This window comes from Microtus ochrogaster, unplaced genomic scaffold, assembly GCF_000317375.1.
Source record: "Microtus ochrogaster isolate Prairie Vole_2 unplaced genomic scaffold, MicOch1.0 UNK256, whole genome shotgun sequence".
Classification (NCBI taxonomy): Eukaryota; Metazoa; Chordata; class Mammalia; order Rodentia; family Cricetidae; genus Microtus; species Microtus ochrogaster.
In genome coordinates this window covers 20,482-21,176 of record NW_004949354.1, presented here as the reverse complement: position 1 = coordinate 21,176, position 695 = coordinate 20,482, and positions in this window count along the sequence as shown.

Sequence of the window (695 nt, the reverse complement as noted above, 5' to 3'; positions counted from 1 at the left end):
CTACAAAGCAATACCTCTTACTATTTGCCTGCAGGAAAGAATTCCAGGTCAGGACCCCAGAGGCAAGGAGCTGTCATTCGTACAATTTCCTCCCATCTCTTTAGAGCTCTCCACACTCCTGCGAGGTCTCAGAAGACCATCAGGACAGCTGGCTGGTTGCCTTTCATATCCCTCCACCTATGCTGTGCATGCTGAGTCTCAGGAGGAGATGCCCAGGTTACCTGCTTCAGACTTGGTTCTCACAGGCTGAGGGTCAGCAGGCTACCAGCCTACAATCAATCATTGTCCATTGTCAGCTCCAACAGGAGGTAAATTTCAACCTAGCCTATAAGCTTCTTAAGATTCCTGGTCAGGTCTGGAATGGAGGTCTGGGCAAAGCTTAGGATTTCATGTCTCTGTGAAAATCTCATGGTTTCGTCAGCCAGGCCCTACTGAGACCTGAAGGGTCTTTTTCAGGGCCATGTTCTAAGACAGAACCTGGGCAGAGTCTGACATGCCTGAGCTGAATTACCACACCCCCTCTCTCAGAGGGTGGATTCAATTGAGGGATTCTGGTTTATTGCTGTTTCCTCCACTCTGTGTCCTTTACTAAATGTTTGAACCACAATGTAGTGACCATAACACAGAGTCATCAGGACTGACTATCCTACATGAAGTAGAAATAACTCCACCCATGACCATGGGTGCCAGAGTCC